This window comes from Podarcis cretensis (assembly GCF_951804945.1).
Source record: "Podarcis cretensis genome assembly, chromosome: 14".
Taxonomy (NCBI): Eukaryota; Metazoa; Chordata; class Lepidosauria; order Squamata; family Lacertidae; genus Podarcis; species Podarcis cretensis.
Window position 1 is genome coordinate 21,668,994 of NC_137183.1, and position 15,998 is coordinate 21,684,991.

The following is a 15,998-nucleotide window of genomic DNA, read 5'->3' on the forward strand; positions in this document are numbered from 1 at the left end:
AATCTCCTTTCCCTTCCTCCCCCACAACAAACACTCTGTGAGGTGAGTGAGGCTGACAGACTTCGGAGAAGGGGTGACTAGCCCAAGGTCACCCAGCGGCTGCAGGGAAGCGAACCCAGTTCACCAGATTACGAGACTACCACTCCTAACCACTACACCACACTGGCTCTTCCGAAGCAAGACAAGATGTAAATGTAATAAATAAACAAACAAATAAAATGTGAGGGGTGGGAAACAGAAGGAAGGGATGAAAAGAGAAAAAAGTGTAATATGAGACTGATGCAAGTCGATGCAGTTACCTAAGCTTAGGGGTTGCTTTGATTGCAAATGTGCACAAATTGGCTAAAACTGTTGAATTATGCAATAAAAAATACGCAATTAAAACCTGCTTTTTAAAGGGGATGTTGCCATTTAAATCCCCCGTCTCAAGATAGAAGCCCCTATTTATGTTACCCTCTAACCAGCATTGATAATATTTTATTCTAATTTAGAGGCGCCTGTACCTTTAATGAAAACAACAACAACCAGCCTGTACTGTACTGTACTCCTTTCTTTCCCCCCGCCCCTTTGGAGACTTCCAGACCAATCCTACAGCTCCACCCAAGAATCTTTTCCCCGCCATCTGATTGGTGAATCAAAGCGCTGAGCCACTCGCCTTTTCTCTCCCAGGAGACGCATCGATTGGTGCGGCCGGGTCACTCGTCACAATGCTCCTTCTTCTGATTGGCTGCCTTGCACCGTAGGCTGCAACCTCCACCTCCTGTTTGGGGAAACTAGTTACTTTGATCACCCCCCCCCCCATTACACTGTATCATGTGAATGAGTTACTTTTAAGTGGCGGGGGAGAGGGCATGAGTGCTAATCAGCGGGGGGAATCTACTGTGATCTGCAAAGTGAACCATCATCCTGGAGAGATCTTGAAGGTGAGTACTGTACTGGACTTTTGATAGGCGCTCATTTAGGAAGCATCCTTCTTGGGGGCGAAGAGGCGTCACACCGGAGGGAAGAGTCGGTACTGGAGAAGTTGCGATGATCTGGATGCAAACGAGATCCAAGTGGGGGCACTGCTGTTACCTCTGAGCAGGTTGCTTTTGAGCCCAGCCTGGACAATCCAGCTCCGACGAGCCCGCGCGAGAGGTCAGGGGTTCGGAGAGAGGGCTCTGCTAGTTGCTGCCTGCCAGGGTTTTGCGAGCAGGGTTTAAGCAATTTGCAAATAATGCTGGAAATAACCAGAAAGGCAGGGAGGGCGAGAAAGAGAGAGAGAGCGCGTTCAGGAGGTGCAAAAACCCTGACTGAAAAAAACAACCCGCAACGCGTCCAAAATCAGTATTGCTGTCTGAGTTTCAAAACTAGAGGTGGGTTCTATTCTCACCCCCATCCCGATTATTTTATCTTTTGATGCAAAACCTTTTGGCCTGCAAACATTTTTTTAAAATGAATGCCAGCTTAAAAACATTGACATCTTTTTTAATATATAGTCATGGTGTTGGAAGGGAAACGTTTTCTTGCGGATTCGGGTTAAAAACATGAACTCCTTTGTTTACTACGTAGTTATATGATGGCATATGAGGTTAGGCTAATACCAGGACAAGCCTACGGTTCGCAGTATGGGATGTGAGCTTTTTTGTTGTTGAATTAACACCCATCTTTTTTCTTGAGCTAGTTGTTTTAAAATAAACTCCGAAAGTCAATGTGGGGTTATTGTGGACGGATGCGTGCTGTATATGAGTGTCTTTTAATGTGTGTCTGTGGTTTTGAGAGGAGGGAGACTTTACAGAACAGCTTTTAGAAGGTGATGTGGACTGCAACATAATTATTTCCAGAACCCTTTTCTGCTCTCTTGAGTGCATTTGAACGCCCAGGGAGACCTTAATTAGGGTCACGGATTGCTGCTTCCCTACACTAAATACCTAGCTTCCCTGCTGATGCTGGTATATGACACTCTGGAATGATGTCGTTTTTGTCTGCTGAGCTAAGACACAGCTTTAAAATCCACGATCACCATTATTTTTTGTTGACCAAATTCTTCTGAGATAATATATATATATATCAAAACACACACACATGCATGTAGGTGGGGGATAAAAGAATATATTGTGTGACCTATATCAGACGATTGTGTGTGAGACTAAGAGAGTGCTGGAAGCTTAGCTAACTGGATGTGTTTGTTCATTAATTGCATATAGCTAGAAATACACTGAAAGTGATATTTGGGTCACAGGGTGCTGTTTACTGCAAAAAGCCCCCATTTCCTGCAGTACTTAGCCAAGCCGTTTATAATCATATTCAGCAGCAAACAATGGATCTTGCTTTGGAGGGCATGCATGCTAGTAAAAAAAGAATGATTGTCTGGAAAGTGACACCCACAGAACCTTTGTGTGTGTGTGTTGTGTGCCATTGTATGCAGAACCACCTGATTCAGGCTAATTTAGTTTGAATTGCTTGCTATTTAGACTATGGTTGTTGTTTTTTTACATACTTCATCCTTCACATCAGGAATTTTCCTTTATCCCTGCTATCTTGATTTATTTTCCAACAGTACATTTTCCAATATAGTTTATTTTTTATGTTAAAGAACATGACTAACTTAGGTCTGAAATTTCACTGGTGAATGGTGTCCCCTCCATGAGGCAGACGGAGGCCGCTGCCTCAGGCAGCAGAATCCAAGGGGCACTTGGGCGGGCAGGCACCCCTTGATGCCTCTGCAAGGGAGGAGAAGAGGCTGTGGTGGCTTCGGGGTCCACTGAGATCTCACGAGAGCAGAATCATGCAGAGGCCTCTGTAGGGCTCTTACATTTTTCACCAGTGGATGTTTCCAAACATTTTTTTAAAAAAGGATATCCTTGTGCACAATGCATTGCAGTAATCCCCTCCTGTCTCCAGCACAGTGCTGCAGCTCGTGTTGGGATGGGCCCAGGTTCAGATTCTGACACACCCCCAGTTTATAAGAAAGCACCTCTTGCAGAAGAAGTGGCAAAGAAAACAAAACAAAAACCACATTTGAAACCTTGGAGAATCATTGCCAGTTAATAACCTACAAGTCTCGCTGGATCTGACCAAAGGCCTATCCTGTTTACAGTAGTGTGCCTAACACTGGGGCTTACTGCTTACAATCCTGGAGGCAGCCTATAAGCAGTGGGGTCTAGTCCCTTAGGGTCAATGGAGCACTGCCCCACCAACCTCAGTCTGCCTCCCTTCCCACTTATCACCAGACTAGGAGATGGCATGAGATGTCAGCTTCTTCCTCCTATTTTTGTTTGTTTGTTGTTGTTGCTTAGTTGTTTAGTCGTGTCCAACTTTTCGTGACCCCATGGACCAGAGCACGCCAGGCACTCCTGTCTTCCACTGCCTACCGCAGTTTGGTCAAACTCATGTTAGGAGCTTCGAGAACACTGTCCAACCATCTTGTCCTCTGTTGTCCCCTTCTCCTTGTGCCCTCAATCTTTCCCAACATCAGGGTCTTTTCCAGGGAGTCTTCTCTTCTCATGAGGTGGCCAAAGTATTGGAGCCTCAGCTTCATGATCTATTCTTCCAGTGAGCATTCAGGGTTGATTTCCTTAAGAATGGAGAGGTTTGATCTTCTTGCAGTCCATGGAACTCTCAAGAGTCTCCTCCAGCACCATAATTCAAAAGCATCAATTCTTCAGCGATCAGCCTTCTTTATGGTCCAGCTCTCACTTCCATACATCACTACTGGGAAAACCATAGCTTTAACTATAAGGACCTTTGTCGGCAAGGTGATGTCTCTGCTTTTTAAGATGCTGTCTAGGTATATCATATTAATATGCCACCTTTTCTCCAAGTAGCACAAGGTGGCATACATGAATCTCTTCCTCCTCATTTTCTCCTCATAACAACCCTGCGAGGTAGGGTTAGGTTGAAAGACTGTGACTGACCCAAGGTCACACTGTTAGTTTCTTGGCTGAGCAGGAATGGTCCCAGGGTGGTTTACACAATACAGTGGTACCTCTGGATACAAACGAGATCCCATGATGACTTTCTGTGATTTATATTTTATTAGAAGATTTTCATTTATAAAAACATAGTGACCAAAAAGAGGGGGAAAAGTGTGAGAATGAAGAAGGGGGAAGTCAGTTACATTACCATACATTAGTATAAAGATGTTTATAACTTATTATCTTAATACATTTAATACATATATAAAAAACCCACCTAATATATTCTGTATAAACTCATTCCAAATACAGTGGTGCCCACAAGACGAATGCCTCAAAAGACGGAAAACCCGCTAGACGAAAGGGTTTTCCGTTTTGGAGGTGCTTCGCAAAACAAATTTCCTATGGGCTTGCTTCGCAAGACGAAAATGTCTTGCGAGTTCCTGCGTTTTTTTCCCCTCCCCCCCTTTTTCTAAGCCGCTAAGCCGCTTATCAGCTGATCCGCTAAGCCGCTTAACAGCTGATCCACTAAGCCGCTTAACAGCTGATCCGCTAAGCCGCTAAGCTGCTTATCAGCTGATCCGCTAAGCCGCTAATAGCGCTAAGCCGCTAATGGGCTTGCTTCGCAAGACAAAAAAACCACAAGACGAAGAGACTCGCGGAACGGATTCTTTTTGTCTTGCGAGGCACCACTGTATCATTATATTTATCTAGTGAAAGTCTTCATCCATAAGCAGTTTGTCCACATGTTGCTAATATTGTCATGTTGTCAAGCCATTGATCATATCGCTATTCGTCTGGTTCATCGGTATCAATCTCCACCATTAGAGCATGTAGAATCCAAAAACTGGGATACTGTGGTAAACAGTATCAAAATCCACCAAGAGATCACGGAGGGTGAGCAGGGTCACACTTCTCCCCCCTCCCCCCTGATAAATGTCATCAACCAGGGTGACCAAGGTAGTTTCAGTGCCATGACCAGACCTGAAGCCAGCCTGGAATGGTTTCACAAACAACACTAATCTGGATAAACGGAACCCATATAGAGAGGGAAAGGGGATCATAGTGGCAAATGCCAGCCCCAAACTACACACACTTAGTTGGTCGTGGGAACAAACCTTGTGTGCATGGGCTCGGAACATCCAGCCGTAAACTCTGTACATAAGCGCATGTACATTTCATTGTCTCCACACTAAGAGTGTGTTGTAATGGTGAGGGTTCAGGTCCCCACTTGGTCATGAATCTCACTGGCTGAACCTGGGGCAGTCCTTCCCTATCTATCTATCTATCTATCTATCTACCTACCTATCTACCTATCTACCTATCTACCTAACGTACCACAGAGAATTAATGTGAGGATAAAAGGCATGCACTTTGTGGGGCTTCCCTTGGGATTGGTCTGGAAGGTGAAGCTTGGATAGGATGTTGTGGCCAGGTTGTCAAGTGGAACATCTGGATGTGCATATTAAACCTGCGCTGAAGGAACTGCAGTGGCTGATGATCAGCTAGCAGGCCATGCTTAAGGTACCCTATAAAGCCCTCAACAATTCAGAAACAGGTTGCCTGAAAGACTCCTTGCCCCTGTATAGACCTGTAAGATCACTTAGATCAGTGTTTCCCAAACTTGGATCTCCAATTTCTTTTGGACTTCAACTCCCATCATCCCTGGCCACTGATCCTGCTAGCTAGGGATGATGGGAGTTGTAGTCCAACAACAGCTGGAGACCCCAGTTTGGGAAGCACTGACTTGGATCATCTGGGAAAATTCTACTCGTGGCACAGCACTCTACAGAATATAATAGGGCAGTGACACAGAAATGGCCAGTTCCAGCTGTTACCCCTGGTCTGTGGCATGCCCTTCCCTCTGCCATACACGAGGCAACAACTATTAGCTGTCTTGTGAAAGCTTATCTTTGTCCAGGCTTTCCATGAAACATAAGATGCTGCTGCTTTGTTGGAGTTCTTTTGGTTGGTGTTCCATTTCTATTTTAGTGACAGTCTTTGCTTTTCTATTGTATACTGCTTAGAGATCTTTAAAAATATTATAAACGGCTTTGAATAAATCAAATAAAATGGGTGTGTTGGCAGGAGGATGGAGAGATATGTATGCTAATGAGCTCATGAGCTGAAAGATGGGATACAAAGGTTGTTGTCAGTGGCGTAGCGTGGGGGTGCAGGGGGGGCGCGCAACATCTGGGGGTTAGGGGGCGCAAATCCATGGGTTAGGGGGCGCAAATTACTTGCCTTGCCCCGGGTGCTGACAACCCACGCTACGCCACTGGTTGTTGTTGTTGTTTAAAAAAGAAATTGTGATTAGCATGTATTACTGAAACTGCTGCGTTTTTAACACTTGGCTATAGTTTTTCAGTTATCCCTACAATGATCCTGTAAGGTAGCGAGCATTATGACTCTGAAATCACCGGGGGGGGGGGGAGGTTGAGCATGAGACCTGCTATCAATTTCTGGAGGCAGTCCAAGGATTCATGCCTGAGATGAGGTCTGAACCAGGGCCACCCTGGCTAAAAAGCTCCCTTCTCTCCACCAGTGTGCTTCCTTTGATCTAGTTAAAGCACAAACTGTGAGCCTCATCTCCATAATTCCAAAGCAATTTGCTGGTTCATCAACTTCTTAAGCAACCATCAGAGTTGGGAGCAAGTGGAACAAGATAGACAGGACCAGGTTAAATGTGTGGACAGGCTACAGTTAAGGACGTGCCGCAGAACGATATAAACTCTGTGCTTGAAAATCTAGCCTCTGTGCCAAGTTGAGTAAGATTTTGGGCCTAAAATATTTCGTTCTGCAGCCTGAGTACAATGTAGACATGTGTCTCTGTTTTATCCATATCTGTTGCTTTATCTACTAACTTAAAAGAGGTGAATCTTCCCTGTCAGTATTCCTGAAGAAGGCAGCTTGCAGAGAATGTCTGTTGTGTCCTTTTTTTCTAATGGAACAATAAAACTGACTTGTGAAAACTGCAAAAGCTCTAAAGCAGTGTAAGAGCAGCAGAATAAAACCGTATTTTAAAAGGCCTGAGAAATGTAAGGGCACACGATGGCAAAAACACACTACAGAATAGAGAAGGGTACCAAAGCAGCAGCTGCCTGGGAGATTGTGCCACAGATGGGGTGCCACAGCTGAAAAGGCCCAGATCTAAGCATCTGACTAAAATCTGGATGTGCAGGCAAATACACATGAGTAAGCAACAGTACCTGTGTTTCTGCCTTCCAGGGGAAATGACTTGTTGGAACTATGTACATCTTCATAGTTCTTAGATGACTGGCAGCCCTTGTGATTCATGCATCCCCTCAGTCCTGAGGACTAGCGCCTTGCATTTTATTAAAAGCTGAAAATCTTATGGTTCGGAAGGTGCAGCATTGCACATCACACACCAGATTGCCTGAGGGTAGAATACAGAAGACTTTTACATCATTAGAGACCAGGAGCAGCCAAGAATTTAAGCCTACAAGCAGCAAGCAACAGGAGATCTGAGTCGTTGAGGACAATCCCAAGCCAAATAGATGAGGCTTGCATTTATTTAGGTTGCATCTCTCCAGCTGTTGCCAGGGATGCTTGACAATCTGCTGGCTGGATGTACTGTAGGAAAAGGGCAGGTGAACTGGAAGTGCAAATGTTGAAGCTTGTTTATGGAGAGTTGCGTTTCTTCCTTTCCCTTGCCAACAGTAAATTAAATTGCTCTAATGCTGCTTAACAGGACCCCGTTCTGCTGGATTGCCTGCTAGGAAGCATTTGGCATCAACTTGTTGCATCAGCCCACAACCACCGACTTGACTTTTAACCACAATCACATCAATGCGTCTTTCCTCATCAAGTTTACATCCCCACAGTGACAATTAGCAGTGCTTCGGCTGGCCAAGGAGCCCTTTCTGCCAATGCTGGGCAGTCCTTTTGCCTCATTGCGGGATGCTGAGCCTTTGCAACTTGTCTTCTTTGCAAACTTGCAGAGGCTTCAAATTCTGATTTGGCGGCCAAAGGCCAGCCTGCCTTTGCCCTTCATTCCACAGGCGGAGATGGGTGCCTTTGATTTATTAGGCAGGGTGTTCATAAAGGCCAGAGTGAAATAGGGGGAGGGCATGGTGTTGTGGCCTCCTAACCTATGGACCACTAGAGTCATATTGTGGCACAAACCCTTTTCCATTCCAGTGTTAGAAACTCAGCTATATAATCTAGGCACCAAATGGCTCTTAAAACCAAGGTTACAGTTGCCAAAATTGGGGCAAGATGGCTCTAAAGTCTTATTTTTCAGATGATGGACTGACTCTGATTGATTCTCAATTAAAGTTCAGATGACCTTGAACTAGGTTAAAAGCTTTGAGAACTTAAAGAAGAAAAGTCACTTGATCCAGTGAGAGTCCACATATACGGTATATTGGCCTATTCTGACCTCTTTTTCTTAACGGTAGCTGTTCCTGCTCAGGCTGCACAGAAAAAACAATTTGGTTCCAGAAATTCATTCTGATTGTGCAGGTAAAATATAGCTTATAGAATTATACAGGACAGGGTATTAGTTTGTGAAAACAGTCCAGATCCAATGATCCCCAGATGGTGGAGATGTCAGGCCCCATCCTGTCACCCAGGCATCTTTGCTTGGTCACAAGTGGTTGATAGGTAAAGGTAAAGGACCCCTGACAGTTAAGTCCAGTTGCAGATGACTCTGGGGTTACGGCACTCATCTCGCTTTACTGGCCAAGGGAGCTGACGTTTGTCTGCAGACGGTTTTTCTGGGTCATGTGGCCAGCATGACTGAGCCGCTTCTGGAGAAACCAGAGCAGCGCATGGAAACGCCGTTCACCTTCCTGCCGGAGCGGTACCTATTCATCTACTTGCACTTTGACATGATTTCGAACTGCTTGGTTGGCAGGAGCAGGGACCGAGCAACAGGATTCGAACCACTGACCTTCTGCTTGGCAAGACCTAGGCTCTGTGGTTTAGACCTGGCGCCTGGTTATTTTCAAACATTGCCTTTGGCATAGCCTAAGTGCTGTGTAGGGACGCAGGTGGCGCTGTGGGTTAAAGCCTCAGCGCCTAGGGCTTGCCGATCGAAAGGTCGGCGGTTCGAATCCCTGCGGCGGGGTGCGCTCCCGCTGCTCGGTCCCAGCGCCTGCCAACCTAGCAGTTCGAAAGCACCTCCGGGTGCAAGTAGATAAATAGGGACCGCTTACCAGCGGGAAGGTAAAGAGCATTTCCGTGTGCGGCTCTGGCTCTGGCTCTGGCCAGAGCAGCGATGTCACGCTGGCCACGTGACCCGGAAGTGTCTCTGGACAGCGCTGGCCCCTGGCCTCTTAAGTGAGATGGGCGCACAACCCCAGAGTCTGTCAAGACTGGCCCGTACGGGCAGGGGTACCTTTACCTTTACCTTTTAAGTGCTGTGTGCCTCTCCGATCAAGAGTATCTTTCAACTTCATGCTTCGCCAAGATCTTGTTCTCAGCCTCTTGAAACACACAAAAGCAAAGGCCCCCTGAGAAATTCCATAGTAAGGTAGTGTCTTTAATTAGACCACTGCAAATATCAGAGAACAGAGAGCAAGGCCTCCATTGCTCAGTGGCTGAGCATCTGCTTAGCATGCAAAAGGTCTCAGGTGCAATCCCCAGAATCTCTAGGAAGAGCAGGAAAAGACTCCTGTTTGAAAACTGCTGGTAGTCAGTTTGAAGAGCCGCTGACTGTGGAATATACAGGTTTGGGGTGGATCAATGGTCTGAATCGGTATAAGGCTGCTTCCTGTGCTTCTAAGCTTTTGAGATCCGGAACTCTCTGTCAGCAGGGGGGTTAAGCGAAGCAGAGGGTGGGGAGACACTCATTGGTGTTAAAGCAATTGGCCTTAAGGAAGAAGTAGCAGGCTTACTAGAATAGGCCAGCCTTTCCCGGGCTGGGGACTTCCAGCTGTTTTAGACAACATTTCCCATCAGCCTCAGCAAGCACAGCTTCATGTTATCATTGTAGCTCAGTGTCAAAACATCTCCTCTGCATGAAGAAGGTCCCAGGTCCAATTCCTAGACCTGGACCTATTAAATAAATCTCCTCGTCTAAAACCTTGGAGAGCCACTGCCTGTCATTGGGAACTGTCATTGGGAACTAATGTACAGGACTGAGTGAGATGGACCAATAGCCAGGCTTTGTGCTGGATGAAGAAATACACAACATCTGATGCCCTAGTTTTGAAAACAAAATCCAGCAGTTATCTTAGATCTGTCTCCAGACTTAAACACAAAACCAAGAGGTTCCTTGCGCTAGAGAACAGCAGTTAAAAGAAACCTGGTGATTGTTAGATGAGCAAAACTAGAGTTTAAATACATACTTTCGAAATAGATATTCCTGGCTATTTCAGTACATTGGCCAGACAGGACTTGGATATTGTTAATGCCTCCGAAAAAACAATGGCAATTTGCAACGGTCAGTAAGCTGAAAGCATCAAAGCGTTGGAGCTGCATTGCAGCAAGACTTCAGCACAGTGTTCCTGACTTTGAATCAACAATAGAGCAAACTTTGAAAAGAAAGTCCCTAGAGGTACAAATACATGCCTCATTTGCACACACATGAGAAAGCATTTCTGCTTACAGAATTGAGGTTTCCCTCTTTGCTTCCACCGTCTCCCAGCTCTAATGATAATAGTAGTGTGTTTGTACTTGATAAATGAAGTCAAATCTAATGGGTAATGTTTTATCTTTGGGGACAAGCTTGTTTCTGAGAGTCGACACACAAGCTTCTTGGGTTGGAAGCTTGCATGGTTCAATGTATGTTGGAAAAGCAAGACAGATCATTTTGGGCTTAACTAATGTACAAGTTACCTTCAAAAAGATTTCCCCTCCCTGAGGATCCCCAGCAGCGCAGCTCAGGGGTGCAGATCTCTTCTAAAGAGTTTTGAACGTGCTCACCCAACTATTGTTTCCATTTCCAGAGGGGTATTATTACTTGTGTTTCGGTGCAACGGACAAAGGGTCTTTTGGCACCTTAGAGAGGGGGACATTTATTATGGTGCAAGGTTTCGTGGACTGTACTTCATCAGATGCTCTTGCATCTAGTGAATTGGACTCTAGTCCGTAACCCATGGAAGCTTAAGGTGCCAGAAAATGCTTTGTTATAGTTTCCATGAATCTCAGGCTGGGGACGGTTGTCCAAATGTGGCCCCCTCTGGTCTCTCGGACCATTGGGACTCTCCCAAGGTCACACACCTTTCTTTCCAAGCCCCCTTTTTCAGCAGCTTTGCTTCCTTGAGTGCTTTTTCCTGTCTGGAAGTATTCTGAGCTTATGATAGCACTTCTTTCTTTCTTGCCTGGATAGAGAGAGATGTGTACAGCAACCTCTGATTTTTGCATGGTTGGAATGTAACCTAGTACACAAAGACAAGAGTTCTATCCATTGCTTCATGTGCTTTTACCTCTGTGCCTGCCCAGCAGTGGCCCCTGGAAGGTTGCCCATGAGGCAGTGTGGCCCTCTTGCTGAAACAGCTTTCTCACTCCTGAACTAAAATGCACCATCTATTTCGTACCCTGGAGCTCCTGCAGCAACTGCAGTCTCTAAAATGTATCTAAGCCTACCTAAATCTTTTTTTAAAATAAATTTTATTTTAAAAAGATTTTTACATTATTCTTTGCATTACACCACAAACAATCCTAGTATATTTATGGGGGTTCTTCTAACTCCTGGACTTTACCCCACTCTTCTCCCTGGTTTCCAATATTTATCTCTTCTCGTTTCTGCGTCTAAATACATTTATCCAAACTATTAATTTTCCACATTGATGTCCTTTATCAAATTATATTACAAGTGCTAATCCAATCCTGCTAATGTTTTTAGGTGCTTACAGTGCTCCTTCATGTATTCTACAAACATACCGTATTTTTCGTCCCATAGGACGCACCTAGTTTTTTTGGGGGAAAATAAAGGGAATTTCCCCCCCTTTATTCCCCCCCCCCATAGCAGGTCTGGGAAACCGAACCAGGCCGAGGAACGGCGCTGCGCCTCCCTGCTGTCCCCCGAACTTGTGGGGCTGGCCGATGTCTGCCTCAGGCGGCAGGCTGCTATCTGCAGCGTGGGGAGCCCTGCGGGGAACTCCTGCAGGGCTCCCCACGCTGCGGATGTCTGCCTGGCGCACGGGGCGCTCTGCTTCAGGGCGCCCCGCCTGCCATGTGGCAGGCTGCTATCCGCAGCATGGGGAGCCCTGCGGAGAACTCCCACAAGGCTGCCTAGGCTGCGGATGTGTTCCCGAAGCGCCGGGCGCTCTGCTTTCAGCGCGCCCGGCGTTCCGGGAAGCAGGCTACTATCCGCAGCCTAGACAGCCCTGTGGGAACTGCCGCAGGGCTGCCTAGGCTGCGGATGTCTTCCTGAAGCCTGGAGAGCGAGAGGGGTCGGTGCGCATCGACCCCTCTCGCTCTCCAAGCTTCAGCGAAAGCCTGCATTCGCCCCATAGGACGCACCCAGATTTCCCCTTCATTTTTGGAGGGGAAAAAGTGTGTCCTATAGGGCGAAAGATACGGTAATCCATTCTTTTTTAGATTCTTGTCCTCTTGGTATCTGATCTTCCCGATCAGTCTTGCCATTTCAGCATAGTTCATGAATTTCAATATCCATTCTTCTTTCAATGGGGTTCTTTCTCCTTTCCATAAAGGTAAAGGTACCCCTGACCATTAGGTCCAGTCGCGGACGACTATTTATCTACTTGCACTTTGAGGTGCTTTCAAACTGCTAGGTTGGCAGGAGCAGGGACCAAGCAACGGGAGCTCACCCCGTCGCGGGGATTCGAACCGCCGACCTTCTGATCGGCAAGCCCTAGGCTCTGTGGTTTAGACCGCAGCACCACCCGCGTCCCTTAATCTTCGTTCCATAAGACTACCTAAATCATTGCTTTGGCTACAATCCTTAAAGAGCTTAACAAAGTGCATTCATTTGAGCCCAAGGAAGCTGCTCAGACTGAAGGCGAGGTTGGCTACACCCAAACTTGTGCTTCTTAAAATATAAACGGGGGGAACACCCTTTGCTGCTAAGGGTACGCCAGGACGGCCTTTTCGGAGAGCATTGGCCAAGGGAGCGCCACCCTCTCTTCTCTGGTTGTCTTGCATTAGCCTTGCGGAACTGAGGACATTCCCTACCTAAAATTAATTGGCAGCCCCTGCCTATAAAGGTATAATATCTTTTTTTGTAAATGGGATGGGATGCTTCTTTCAAAACCATTTTTGGCAGCTTCTGGGAGTTTTGCCACCATCAGTTCCCTGTTTTCGTGCTAAGTATAAGTTGCTATTTTTACTCCTCCCTTTCTAAATGTTTACTGGGAGGGTGTAATTAGCAACAAACATCTGTTTAGGCCCAACCAGCTGCAGTGGCCAGTGGGGAAATGTGTTGCTGCAAGAAAGGCCTAGAGGAAGATGATTTGGTTTCTGACTAAAGATTCCCTCTTTAAAGGCTCTGGTCCTCCGTGGGATGGAGCAAGTGGGAATGTCCAGCTGGAGGCTGGGTGTATCAATGACCTTTGGATGTCGCAGAGGTGCCAATTGTTCTTATGCTGCATTATAAAGACAGAGGTTTATATTATACATAGAGAGATTTACTCCTACTCCTCAAAATGATCACGGCTATTCCACAGCATAGATGGGGGAGAAATTCAATTCACGTTTGAAGGAAAATTTGACCTAATCCACACTTTCTGAAACAGTATGTGAACTGAAACAGGGCTGTCTTTTGAAATTTGCAGGTCTCTGACCTTTTCAGTGCCAATCTCCAGCCAAGTAAAGTGTACAAAAATATACACTAGTGTATAAAAGTGCAGCATATTAGAGGAAATTGCATACAAACGTGTATATTAGGAGAAATTACAATGATTATGAATTTTTGGAAGTTCTTTTTTAAAAAAATCTCATATGGATATGGAGAACTGAATTTAAGATTCAGAAAAATGAGAAACTGAAATCGACGTCTTTGCCTAACCCTATTTCACCCTACCCACAAAACTGAAATTGGGCACATATATGAAGCTCAGAATGCCCTGATTTCCAGGAAAGTCTAGCAGGGTTGATATTTGCATAACATCAGCACCCTTAAAAATGAAGAACATGTGGCACACCAGAGAGCTGGTGTACCACGATGGCCAAAAGACTGAGCTGTGGATCGCGAAGACCCTACTTTGAATTCTGCCTCTGCCATGAGCTCACTAGGAATCCTTAGGCAAGCCTGTTCCTCTCAGCCCTCTGGCCTCCCATCTTCTAACTAGGGATGCTGAGAGTTGTCCAAAACATCTGTAAGGCCCTTGGTTATCGTAAGGCAAGGTTGGGGAGCCTCTTCCACCTGCAGGGTCACATTCCCTTCTGCGGCAGCCTTCCAGGGGCCACATGAGTGGTGAGAGGGGCCAGAGGCAAAAGAGGGTGGAGCAATTGATGCAAAAATTATCTTTGCCCAATAGCAGTGATGGTGAACCTTTTAGAGACCGACTGCCCAAACCCACTTATTTATCACAAAGTGCCAACAAGGCAATTTAACCTGAATTGGTGCATAATCTGCAGTAAAAAGGTAAAGGTACCCCTGCCCGTACGGGCCAGTCTTGACAGACTCTGGGGTTGTGCACCCATCTCACTTAAGAGGCCAGGGGCCAGTGCTGTCCGGAGACACTTCCGGGTCACGTGGCCAGCGTGACATCGCTGCTCTGGCGAGCCAGAGCCGCACACGGAAACGCCGTTTACCTTCCCGCTGGTAAGCGGTCCCTATTTATCTACTTGCACCCGGAGGTGCTTTCGAACTGCTAGGTTGGCAGGCGCTGGGACCGAGCAGCGGGAGCGCACCCCGCCGCAGGGATTCGAACCGCCGACCTTTCAATCGGCAAGTCCTAGGCGCTGAGGCTTTAACCCACAGCGCCACCTGCGTCTAGCTGACTCCTATTTAGCCCTTAAGAAAGAAGTACCTGGTCACCATATTGCATTGCATTGTATCTGGGGAATTTGTGTGAAGTCTAGGCAAGCTCTCTCAGTGTTTGCATTGAAAGAGAAGATGCATATAAATCTTTTTGCCGTTCATTAACCCAACAATTACCCATTCTCAGCACCCTTGTTTGCCTTCATGAAGGTTAAGTGTAGTTAATATGTTTTGACATCACCACCACGAGACCGGGTTTATCTTCTCTATGAGATACTCATCTTCACTGATAGGATAAAATATTTGTTTCTGCAGCACCCGGGGCAGATTTTAGAGAAAATAAATTCCAACAGTGTTTTCCCTGATCCCTTGCCCAGCCCCGGACTAGCCCCTACGCAGGGTGTCCGGCGTGGCCCAGGGCGCACCCTCACCCACTGCACTTGGCTGTGGTTGAGCTCAGTGAAGAAGCACGCCAGTAAGTGAGAGGCGATCATGGCGTGGCGAGGCTGGTGGGGCCCAGAGCCCCAGTGCTAGGTGAGGGGTGATGAGGACAGGGCGGAGGTAGCCCTGCTTGGCTACCTGGTGCTGGAACAAAGTGGCTTCTTGAAGCTCACCAGCAATGCCATCCTCTCCTGCCAACTCCTACGTGATGCACCCTGCCCAGCGCCTCCCATTGGCCCCAGCCAGAGGGTGTGTAAAGCCTCAATCTCGCAGCAGCAGCAGCAGGAGAAAGGTGGCTGCTTGACTGCCCAAGTTGAGCTGAGGACTCAACACATCGCCCTTGCCTTCTGCCGGCTCTCTGCTGGGGTGATGGCGCATGTGCCCACAGAAAGGGCTCTGATTGCCCCCTCTGGCATGCGTGCCATAGGTTCACCACCACTGGCCTATAGGCTAGTTTCTAGCCACACTTACCTTATATTCATGCAAGGAAGAGGCATTGTCAGAGTTCAAGGACACATTCCAACCACTTAAAAGGTAAAGGGACCCCTGACCATTAGGTCCAGTCGTGGCCGACTCTGGGGTTGTGGCGCTCATCTCGCTTTATTGGCCGAGGGAGCCAGTGTACAGCTTCCGGGTCACGTGGCCCCCATGACTAAGCCGCTTCTGGCAAACCAGAGCAGCGCATGGAAACACCGTTTACCTTCTTGCCGGAGCGGTACCTATTTATCTATTTGTACTTGACGTGCTTTCAAACTGCTAGGTTGGCAGGAGCAGGGACTGAGCAACCCACCACTTAAGGAAAGTAT

The 15,998-nt window shown here is 46.9% G+C and overlaps 1 protein-coding gene across 1 annotated transcript in view; it reads left to right on the forward strand.

The window, feature by feature from the left end:
* Positions 1 to 734: 734 nt before the first annotated feature.
* KLHL25 (kelch like family member 25) overlaps positions 735 to 15,998 on the forward strand; it is a 32,568-nt gene continuing 17,304 nt past the window's right edge. Inside the window, exon 1 of the mRNA XM_079954276.1 lies at positions 735 to 923. The gene's annotated coding sequence lies outside the window, so the exon portion shown is untranslated. The remainder of the gene's footprint in view (positions 924 to 15,998) is intronic.